Source organism: Nematolebias whitei, chromosome 2, assembly GCF_014905685.2.
Source record: "Nematolebias whitei isolate Nwh7 chromosome 2, NemWhi1, whole genome shotgun sequence".
NCBI lineage: Eukaryota > Metazoa > Chordata > Actinopteri > Cyprinodontiformes > Rivulidae > Nematolebias > Nematolebias whitei.
The window spans coordinates 20,140,125-20,151,326 of NC_056499.1; positions in this window are offsets into that span (position 1 = coordinate 20,140,125).

Genomic DNA, 11,202 nt, shown 5'->3' on the forward strand with positions numbered 1-11,202 from the left:
TCAAATGTTTATTTTTATTTTGGGGTCAATCTGTCCCTTTATCCCTCAAAACTTTTCAAATTTAAGCATTTTCTCCTCCATCTACGTTCTATATTAGCAAGTGTGGCTCGTGTGCTGAAAGTATGCAAAGTTTAAGAGGAAAATTTCTCAGTGTTGTGATGGAAAATGACTGGACCTGGAATGTTACATGTTATACACACAGCCTAACTCTAATGTGTTGTGTGTGTGCTCAGTCAATGTTTAAACTGAGCACATGTAAAATTAAACGTATGATTTTTAATGTGGGCTGTAGCTACAACACTCAAGTCCGAGGGTCCCACTTTAGATTGCGACAGCTGTTCTGGTCACATCTAATGTTTTAGGCCTCTGCTGGCCATCTTTGTTTCCAACATTGAAGCAAAATGTCTGACTTTATCTTTCATCGATGCGTTGTTTTTTTTTAACACGTTTTAATTTTCAGCCAGCATGATAATCATGCACACCCTTCTTAAGTTCACTTATTAGTTCTTCTGTTTTTATTTTGTCTCTTTATTTTACTACTTTTTTGCTTTGCTGTAAATGAGGGAATTCAGCTGTGATGAGCAGAGTGTTAAAAACAAAATTAACATAAGTTACCTTTTGACATGTTTTTCTTGGAGGACTGCAAAGATTGAAGAGGAAATATTGAATGGACGAATCTTGTGTATCTTAAAGAAAACATCGTTCAGCCTCTTTTACGTTTCAAACTTAACATTTAGGCATTGAGCTGTGACTTTTCGTTGTTGTAATGTGGTTCTAAAAAAAATGGGAAACTGAATGTGGAAGATTTTTTTTTTTTTTTCTTTGCTTTACTTTTTTTGTCTCCCTTTCAACTCATTTTCTTTCACTGATTAAAAAAATAAAGTCTGTTAGACAAAACGTGAGCATCTCTGGTGTACTTCCTAACATGGATTGTTTTAAGTTTGTATCTTTATTTATTATTTTGTCTTTTTAGGGTCAGTTGTATTCACATTGCATTTGCAAATTTTGGTCCAAATTTTATGATCCTTTGCATGTTATGTATTTTAAATAAATGCATGTGTATGTTGAGGTGATAGGTTGAGCCTTCCTCCAATGTTCTGGCTTCTTTCCATGTCTTGCTTGTTTTTATAGTGAAGTTTAATGCGTGCAGAGGGCAGCTGGAAAGCTACACTGTTAGTGTGCATGCCTATGTGAGGGAAAAGGTTAAAGGAGACGTTTAACTTAACAGGCAATCTACTCACTGCAACATTTCTCTTAGATGGGATGCACCAATTAATATTGTGAAAAAGAAAATTCAGCACTGATCAAAAGCCGTTTTAAGCTGCTGGACATGGTCAGCTCTGTCTAATCTCTTATCCTTCCCATCACTGAGTTGAGCCTAAATTGCACAAGTTAGCATAAAGTTGTGGAGCGTTTTCCTTTGATAAAGTCACTGAAATGTTTTAATCCTCTGCTGGATAAGTGACAGCAGTTACATCTCTTCAAACTGGCCCTGATTGCACTTCTTTTTGATAACCATATCTGTAGTTGTATGGACAAAAGAAAGTACCATACGCCCTCTTTCTATTCCAGAGTTGTATATCAGTGCATCTAGCAGTTTTTAGTCCCTTCCTCACTACGTCTTGAATATTAAACCTCAAGTGAGCAACATGATATATTGGTCAAAATTGTTACTATTTGTATAAATGTCGAGACAAAATGTAGAAATGGGACCAAAAGCATTATTTATTAGCTTGTAGAATGAATTGCAACATACCATATTTTTTGGACTATAAAACACACTTAAAATCCTATAATTTTCTCAAAAATCGACTGAGCCTTATGTATTGATTCTGGTTGTGCTTACTGACCTCAAACCAATTTTATGTGGTACAACTGAACAATGTTGCGAGTTATTGTGAATAAGTTGAATAAATTTTGACTTATCTGTTTTGTTTTGCTTAATACGCCTTCTAATCCAGTGCGTCTTGCAGTCCAAAAAATATGGTAAACGTATAAAACCTTTTTGTGACTTTGTCTTTTACATCATTACAAAAGATTTGTGGGCCACTAGTCCTTACTGTTTCTTAATAATACTAGATAATTATTTAAATTTTTTAATAAATATTTTGTTTTAAGTCTTGATATGTTAAATCTTAGATTTGAAGCCTTTTGTACTTTTTTCTGCCGTTTTATTTCAAAGGTGTCATACAGGACTTGGTATCATCTATTAGAGCACTTAAAACAGCTACAAGGCCAACCAAAGTGCTGTACAGACAGAGAAACAGACAACACACAAAGCAATATACAAAATGAAGTAAATCAAAAATATAGACATATCTGATATATGCATGGCATAAATATGTGTTTAAGAATGAATTGCAAGTTTATGCATATATTAATTGAAAAATCAACAACTGGGGAATGTGCAGTTTTCTCAAGATTATCCAGTTGTTTTGTTTGTGTCAAGTCCATATTCTAATATAGAATTTAATTTTGCTTAAGAAATTATGCATGTATTTTATTTAACTGTTTCTGACAGAAATGGTGCGTTTTGTTACTTTTTCTTCTATCTGGGGATATTTGTTGTTTCTAATCTTTTAAGCCCTCCTTAGGCTTTCTGAAGCCCTCTCCTTGTCATGTTTGTTGCTACCTACCCTCCGCTCTGTGTTAAATGTTGTCCTCATTATATTCTGACACCCTGGTTGAAGCCCTGTGCCAGAACCGAGTGGCAACAAGGAGCATGAGGTGTGTGTTTGCAGGAGGCTGCCCAGTGTTTGAAAGGGATTTAGAAGATATGATGTTGTGGCCAGTGGTTAGTAATCTTCTTACAGCTCAACAAACAAGAAAGCCTTCCATTCTTTGTGCCTTGATTGGCTACAATCAGCTATGTGCACCATCTGTATGTTGAACACCACCTTCTCTCAGGCTCCTTGTTTTGCTCTTCATGCAATCACTTTCACTCTTCAACACGTTTACTTTTTCCCCCTGCTCAAGTGGGAAATTGCTGACATGCACATTTCGTAAAGAAAATTTGAATCTGAGAATAGAAATAATGTTTTTGTATGTACATTAAAAGCAATTTTAGGTAACATTTGGAATGAGAGGATGGATCACTTTCACTGTCTGATGCATCACAGGCTGTTTTCCAGTCAGCTCGTCTTATAGTGTTGGTATAAGTTCACTTGTTCTTATTAAATTTGATGAGCACTCAGCAGTGTGAAAGCATGTCTGTAATTACATCGCATCCATTACATCCATTTAAGTGCAGAGTTTGTCATCCGATAATATCCTAAATGACACAAATATGGAAAACTAAGCTTCGATTTAGATAATGTGTGTGCGTTTAAAAACAAGTATTATGCTTAAGATTTTTAAGGACAAGCCGTGAAACTGAGTTCGCTGTGTCAAGTCAAATTTATATTTTCAGTGCAAAAACACAGCACATAATGAGTAATAAAGAGTAGCATGTAAATTGAAAGTCCTGCATAAGTTTATTTCCTGCAGGTTTCAAATGAAGGTTAGCTGCTTTATTTAAAAAAAATGGTGAATTTTATTTTGTAACGTTCCTTTATTGTAGTTTGGATATATATATAAAAAAAAGGTGCTTTCTAATAATTGGAACAATTGGAAGGTGAGGGAGTAAAGAACATATTTTCCTCACTTCTTTATATTTATAGCTCTTGTAAAATTAGGGGCGGCAAGTTGATTTTCAGCCTTTTACCGTTAGAATTCAAGTACTGAAGAGTTGGGGAACTCTGTACCATATTAAATATTTATCAAATGAGGAGACCTAATTTGAATTTTTTATATTTTATTATAAAATTAATACCATACCACTTTAATTATAAAGCACTCAAAACAGTAACAAGGCCAACCAAAGTGTTGTACAGCAGAAACTCACAAGCACAACACACAGCAGAACATGCATAGATACAAATGGAAAAAGATAATAACTAAATGGCTAACATTGTTGAATATAGACGGGATAAAAACAAAATCACACCGTGTCAAAAGCCAGGGAATAAAAGTGAGTTTTTAAGCGAGACTTAAAAACCATGAGGCCTGCCTGACCTGTATAAATCAGGCATAAATTTAAATATAAATCAAAATAAACACAACACACATAACTACAAATAAAAATTATAGGAGAATAATATTTGAAGAAGCGGTTGTTGGACAGAAATGGCAATCTGTGCAGGAATTTAGATTAATTTATCTGTTTATGGTAAATAGTTTACTATTAGAGTTTGGATGATGGATGTTTTAATTTAGCCAGATAATCAGGTTTATTACCACTGCAGGTGGGGAAAAGATTATATCAACTCAAAACGTTCTAACCAGACCTGACTTTGTGTCCCACCAGCCAGGTGCATGACTCAAAGTGTGGTACAGCTGGAAACAGGTGAGCCTTCCCAGGAAGCTTGGCGTGTGCAGGTGTTCCTGTTCAGTGCATTGTAGTGGGTGGCTTGGGACCTGGGTGCAAACCAAGGGCCAGTTTTGATCAACAGCTTGTCTGGAGGTCACTCAGGAGGATTACAGTGGTGGAGTTGAGGCAGGTCTGAAGCTCTTCGGCTGATGAAGCAGGAGTCGGGCCTAAAGCTATTTTTCAGCTCTAGTTTCTTTTACTGTTTCTTTGTTTTTCTCTGTCTATATTGTTAAAAAAAACGCAAAGCAGAAAGGTCCTTTTAATTAGAATAACAAAAAGATGAAGAGTGAAACGAGAGGACCTTGTAGGGGAAACAAAAAGCTGAAAGTGAACTGAGACTCCAACACCCACGCAGCTGACAACAGCTCTGGAGTCGAACTTTCCAGGACATTATCAGCTGCTGACGGCACTCTCTGAGAATGCCTGGCATCTTAGCTGCTTTAAACTTTTCTTACCCTGTCCAAAGTGAAGTCACTTCTGGAAAACAAAATACAGGAATTTATGTTAAAACAGTTAAATGACTTGTTACAATTGCAAATAATAAATCAACGTTACTCTTGTAACGTTTTCACACATTTCATGATTAAATAACATCATGTAATGAATAAATCATGTTTTTCAAAGATTAAAATAATTTTATGTTCCTATATTCTTACTGAGTGAGAACCCATTGACAGTAATTCACCACTTGCTCTTGCTGAGATCGGATGCTTCTCCCTTCTCCTCTCTCTCTGCTTTGCTTTGCTGCTCTGTCTGTCTGTGAAACTGCTTCTGAGCCTCTCTTGCATATCTTTCGAACCATAATTATGGACTTGTTTTGATCAGTTGGTCCCTCAACTCAATTTACAACATTTCTTCGAAGAGAAGACAGGCTTTAGGCGAGCCGATTTGTCCTGTTGGCATGCACGCAGCTGGATATCTCATTGACTTGGAAGACTTGAAGATGTGTCTATCTCTGCTGCTATTTGTGCATTTTAAGGACACATATTTAATTGGATTTACAATAACTGGTTCCTGCTTTTTGGATTCGGCTGGTTGATGGTTTTATCAACAATCAAGGAAGTCGTTGGCAGTAAATTTGGGCCCGATCACGCTGCTTGCCTTTATGATGGCTTGGTTCGTTCCTCAAGTGCCCAGACTCAAATGCTTTGGGCAGAATGGATCAGATCTTGGGGATTTTACTCAATCACATTCCATCGGTGTGGCCATGTAATTTGGACATTTCGGAACCGAGTGGACCAACACAGACTCAAGGTAGATGTCATTAAGTTCTGCCTGTCCCCAAAACAACTGTGTGTTTATCTGAATTTGGCTCCCTTGGCTGGCCTTGAAGACCATCTTGTCTGAATTCGCCTGGAGAACATGTGATCTGATGCTCACCACTCACTCCATGAGGAATTTCCAACTGATAACCAGATGAAACCAGCTGAATAAACTTTGTGTCATCATTTTAGGACTCTTGGATTCTCATAGACGTTATTCTTGGCCATTCCTCGACATGTCTCGAGAATGTTTATGGATCTCATCGGAGGACTTACATCCTTATTAGAACTCTTACAGTGCCCTCGAGAGCATCTATGATCATGCTCACCACTCGTCGTCCAAACCATCTCAGTCTGGTCTCTAACTTTATCTCCCAGTTGTTCAACCTGTGCTGTACCTCTAATTATCTCTTCCTAATCTTATCCATCCTTGTCACTCTTAAGGATAATCTCATCATCTTCATTTCTGCCACTTCCTGTTCTTTCTCCTGTCTTTTTGTCAATGTCTCTGTCTCCAGACCATACAACATAGCTGGTCTCACCATTGTCTTGTAAACTTTTCCTTTGACCTTTGCTGACACCCTTTTGTCACAAATCACTTCTGAAACTTTTCTCCATCCACTCCATCCTGCCTGGACTCTCTTTTTCACCTCTTTACCACAATCCCCATTAAATAATCAAACTTTATTCAAGTCAAAGTTACCCTGACAACCTCAAATCATTTGCACCTTTAGATCTATAGTTCAGCCTTTTTCACTTAGGTGTAATCAGTATCTTGCAGTAGAAAACTTTCAGAGGAATTTTAGTTAGGAAGATTACAGATGAATTCTTGTGAGGAAGTCAAACTAATTAAAGGCCTCTTTAAGAGCAAGTTTTTGACATCTAAATTAACTAGTCACAGAAACAGCTTTCCCAAAACAATCATTTTTTTTTTGTCATTTCTAAAAATATTCTTGTACACATTGCATCATTTCTAGATTTTTTTTTTTTCATGGAGATACCAAAGACTATGCAAAACATTTATTAATAAAGTAGTTAAACACAAGGCCTATTTAACACATGGGTTGTAGGGTAGCTTAGTGAGTTGGCTATGACATCAGTGTTGTCAAAAGGCTGTGTTTTAGCTGTCTACACACAAAAAAAAAACACACAAAGGTGGTGTTTGAAGATTTTTTTTTTCATGCTGAAACCTGTTTTCAAAAAAATATCCTAAAGTGTTTCATGTGGTAGCAAAGCTGAAACAAAACTTTTTGCATGACAAAAACCATTTCTATGTAAATGGCCGTTATGTCTTTGAAAGCAGTTAGTGTGTTTTAGATTTTTGCACTCCATTACTATTTCATCAGTCATTTACCTGAATAACAGACACTTAAAATAGATTTAAAGGAAAGAAATTTAATGCATATTAACTGTAGAAGGGGTGGAGGGTCTGGTGCCAGCACAGCTCATGTTCTGAACTTACATTCAGTGGTGTACGTAATACATGGGTATATGGTGTAGCTTAAGAATGTCAGTATACCCACTTAAGTGCCCAATGATACATGACTTATCATTAGGCACGTGTCATTGATACGTTAAACGGCAGTTAAACGCTTCCGTAACGATCAGCACTTACTACATTCACTTATCCAGCAAATTATTGTATAATTCTGTACTTACTACTTAATACTTGAACATGTTTTTCTTTGATATGGCTTTAAAAATCCTATACCATGTTTTTAATACAAAGCCAACTGTTGTACAAAGTTTGTTGTACATTTATTCAAATATAAGCATCAGAGAAATTTTAAAATGTTCAATATGCTTAAAAATCAAAATAAATTGATGATTACATTGTACTAACCAGTGTACATTGGTTTCTAAGCACAGTATACTCACAACAAAAATGTAGACTACACCGCTGCTCATACTGGTGAGAGAATCCTGTTGGTTAGTGATGGAAACTTATACCAGCTGCTGACTCGTTGCTGACATATTGATTACAGATAGCAAAGCAAACTGTTGCAGACACCACAAAAGCCGCAATTTTGCATGGTTTGACTGCTCCATGTAGAACTTCAGCTACATAATTGTTCATAAAAAATGTGTCTATGTACTCCCTAATATTGTCAAGTCTTAAGTTATTAATAAATCTGAAAACCTGAAGAGTGAAATCAAGTGAAGGCATTCTGTGCTCTCTGTCTTTTCAGTTTAATATTCTATGAGTGTGACTTTATATGGAGAGACATATGAAGCATAATCTCCTTCCATACCATACCTAATGACTTCAGTATAATCCATTACCATTCTCACCACCAAAAACTGGCACTATTCTGCAGGGGTTTCAAACGGGCCAGCTGCTGACATTTGGTCAGGTTTTAAGGGAAATTAGCTGCTATGGTGAAAGACTCAAACCCAATACATCCGTTACAGTCTGATTGACTTTTTTTTTTTCCTTTTTGACCTTTAAGGAACAAGCTGACTGCACACTTCTCTTCAGCTGCTGGCAGACTTCAACAGACAAAGGTAAAGAAGGATGGGATATAGGATTTTCATGAAGAACTAGAGGTTTCCTGCATGTGGAAATGCAGTGTGAGTTCTGATTCCATCCATCCATCCATTATCTTTACCCGCTTATTCCATTTTGGGTCACGGGGGTCGCTGGTGCCCATGTCCAGCAATCACTGTGCGAGGGGCGGGGTACACCCTGGACGGGTTGCAGTCCATCACAGGGACACATAGAGACAAACGAGACAAACAACCATTCACTCTCTCACTCACACCTAGGAACAATTTAGAGTTACCAATCAGCCTAACATGCATGTTTTTGGTCTGTGGGAGGAAACCGGAGTACCCGGAGAAAACCCACGCATGCACAGAGAGAACATGCAAACTCCACCCAGAAAGGCTCCTGGACCAGGGGTTTGAACCATGGACCTGCTCGCTGAGAGGCAGCAGCTCTACCAGTTGCGCCACAGTGCTGCCCTGAGTGCTGATTACCGAATGATATTTCTGAAAGCTGCTTAAAAAGCTAGAGTTTACATAAAACGTCAGTAGCTACAAATGTGAAAGATGAAGGTGCAAGAAGCACAAAAGGCAAACAATAAAATGAATCAAAAAATGATGAATTTAAGTTAAAAAAAATGCTAAAATGTGCAGAAAATCACTCAAACAGTGAGAAGCTATTGTCAAACATAGTTGAACAAGCCTAAAAAAGCTAAATGAACCTAAGAGTTCAACGGTCACCAAGTTCATAACTTTGTTGTGGAGGTTGAGGGGGTGGGGGTGTGAGAACACATTATTTTCCTCTGGTTTAAAAAAAAAAGGTTTGTAGGCTCAATCATCCAGGTAGAAAACAACAAAAAAAGTTAAGGAGCAGTTTTTCTGGTTCTATATTCTTGAAAGCTTTACAAAAACACTGGGAGTTCAGGGATGTACACGATTTCCATCCAGAATTACAGGTATTACAAGTAGTTATCTCATGAAACACAATGCCAAACTTGTGATAGCTAAAACCATATTTCATTTAAAAGTATTGTAGATGCTGATTTTTTTTAATTTTTTACTTCATTTACAAATAACTGGTAAGAGCTATTTGTGTATTTTGCACTGATTTCTTATTTTTTATAGTACTATTAAAAAAATACTGTAATCCTAAATGATAAATGTGCTCTTCAGTGTTGATCAAAAAGAGACCAATAGGTTTGTCAGCACAAACATCTGTGAGTATAAAATCTGTACCTGTTTTTGAGCTGGATGCCACCATCCTCCACCTGAGCAGAGCAGGTGATGAGAACAGCTGCTGAAAGAACAGATTACATTATCCACTCTCTCTTACTGCTGTGCGCTGCACTGAACCCTTTGGCCTCAAATCATGGATCTTTTTAAAACCTCTACAGTGCTGAGTACTCTTTCACAAGACTGGACAGAAATATGTCACGTGCTGAAAAACCAGATGCACTTTACATCAGAGGTGATGTGAAAAGAACAGTCCTGTTGGACAAAGGGAAGGAAGTGTGTTTGTAACAGGGACAGCAGAATAAACTGAAGCCAAATATGAAGATTTTACTGAAAGGGATTTTGTGAACAAGTGTCATAATGATGAATGATTATTATCCAGGGAGCATTCTGCAAAGAAACCACAAGCTTTAATAGTTAGCATCTTATTGGCCATGCAATTCATGCTTATTTCTATTTACAGAACGTCAGATGATTAGTTTCAGTCTGGTACATTTCCAACATAAGGAATAATTTTAATTAATGAGGCTTCAGAGATGAACATCATTAATTGTCTCTATTGAATAACCGAACTGGACACAAACAGGAAGGACAGCTACAATCAATAGAAAGATAATGTGAAAAAAACTTTTAAAATATTTGGAAAAAGAGTACAATTCATATGTTCATTGTAGAATTTTATCTGAACATCTATTATCTATACTTTTTTTTTTTCAGCTGCTCCCTTCTTCAGGGGTCATCACAGCAAACTAAGTTGCACGAAGACTTGGCAATTATTTTTATGCCAGATGCCCTTCCAGACCAGATCACCGAGCTACCACAGCCCTCTGTGTGGAGCAGAGAGCTAGGGCGCCCAGGGGAGCAGATGGTGGGGGTTAAGGGCCAAGAGTGGGACATATGAGGGTGGAGGCAAGTATGGATGCTTCACCTATACCACCCACATTTTGATGTTGGCGGTACCGGGAATTGAGCCGGTGATTTTCTAATCACAAGCCTGCCTTCTCTACCCTCTTCTCCACCGCCTCCACATTATCTATATATCTAAGTAAAACCTGGCTACTTACGTTAGGCAGTATTATATATTATAGTAGTATAGTTATGTACTAAAATCATTGGTTTGGTATACTTGTAACATTTTATTGAACAAAACCAAAACTTGTCCAGTAGATTTACAACTGGGATCAGTTAACAATCAGTTTTCTCTCGACATACCCACAATTAAAGAATATTATAAGACTATTAAAAGAATATAACTAATTTTTTTTTGACAAGAAAAAAAAAAATCCCATTGGCTGTTGTAGTTTTGTAATGTTTAAGCCGTATTTTTTGTGGTTGATCTTTCCAGGATCATGCATTCATCATTTTTGCTCTTCTGATTGTTTATCTGTTAGTGTCATTCTTTTGTGCCAGGTCTGCAGATAAAAACAGCTTGTGTGACCTAACCCAGTACTTCTACTTCTGTACCCATAATGAATAAATGTTCATGACCCTCTTTAGATAACTACAACCTAAACAGATTCTCGAGCAACACAACATTTAACTAAAAGCAGCACAGAAAACATAATAGCAGAGTGTAAACGTGTTGCAAACACAGTTTTAGTAGGATAAGATATATTGAAATTAGAATAGCACTCCTTTAACACCTGCTGTGATTATAGCTCTTACATTAGGCATGAAACCTGAAACAAACTTGTGTTTATTTCTAATATGACTTCATATTAGCTGAATCATAGTACTGTTTATTTTGTGTTACCCTGCGATTTCGGTTTATTTAAGTACAAATACAAAAGCCTATTGTGACTTCAGACACGTTCA